Source organism: Leptonychotes weddellii, chromosome 6 (assembly GCF_054177405.1).
Source record: "Leptonychotes weddellii isolate Sample4059 chromosome 6, ASM5417740v2, whole genome shotgun sequence".
Classification (NCBI taxonomy): Eukaryota; Metazoa; Chordata; class Mammalia; order Carnivora; family Phocidae; genus Leptonychotes; species Leptonychotes weddellii.
In genome coordinates this window covers 134,323,565-134,324,798 of record NC_138374.1, presented here as the reverse complement: position 1 = coordinate 134,324,798, position 1,234 = coordinate 134,323,565, and positions in this window count along the sequence as shown.

Sequence of the window (1,234 nt, the reverse complement as noted above, 5' to 3'; positions counted from 1 at the left end):
TTGAATACAGACATGCAGAGAGGGAAAATGATATAGAAACCCACAGGGAGGGGTCCCTGGGTGGCTCAGTCGGTTAAGCATCTGCCTTCAGCTCAGGTCATGATTCCAAGGTCCTGGGATCAAGCCCCGCATCAGACTCCCTGCTCCGCGGGAAGCCTGCTTCTCCCACTCTCCCTGCTTATGTTAACTCTCTCGCTGTGCCTCTCTCTGTCAAATAAATAAAATCTTTAAAAAAAACCCACAAGGAAAAGACAATGGAGGTAGAAATTGGAGTGATGCATTTACAAGCCAAGGAACACTTGGATTGCCAGAAGACACTGGAAGCTAAAAGAGGCAAGGAGGGATTCTCCCCTAGATCCTTCAGTGAGAGCATGGCCCTACCAATGCCTTGGTATCAGACTTCCCGCGTCCAGAACGTGAAAGAATAAATTTCTGCTGTTTTAAGCCATCCCAGTCTGTGAGACTGTTATGGCAGCCAAGGGAAACTAATGCAACTAGTAGGTAGGAACACAATTGATTTCTGCATATTGATCTTACTTATGTCCTGAAAGCATGCTAACCTCAGCTGTTAGATCTAGTAACTTTTTTGTAGATTTCCTTGAATTTTCTGTATAGATGATTATGTCATTTCTGAATAAAAAAGATTTTACTTCAGGGCACCTGGGTGGGAGCCTGCTTCTTCCTCTGCCTCTCCCTCTGTTGCTCCCCCTGCTTGTGCTCTTTCCTGCTCTCTCTCCTGCTCTCTGTCAAATAAATAAATAAAAATCTTTAAAAAAAATAAAGTAAAAAAACAATTTTACTTCTTCCTTTCCAATCTGGATGCCATTATTTATCTTTCTTGCCTTATTGCACTGGCTAAAGCCTCCAGTATAATGCTGAAGAACAGTGGTGAGAGCAGATATCCTTGCCTTGTTCCTGATTTTAGGAGGAAAGCATTCAATCTTTTACTATGATGTTTTTACATGATGTTATCGTGTGTGTGTGTGTGTGTGTGTGTGTGTGTGTAGATGCCTTTATGTGGTTGAAGAAGTTTCCTTCTATTCCAAATTTCTTGAGACTTTTTTTGATCAGAAATTTATATTGGATTTTTGTCAAATGTGTTTTTGATAGATGTTAAGATGATCATATGTTTTCTTGTCTTTTCTTTTTGTTTTTTCTTTTTTAATTGTTAGAAATGTTTTCAGTGTTTCAGATGTTTACTCCACTTTGCATTTTTGGTCATGATATGTACTAT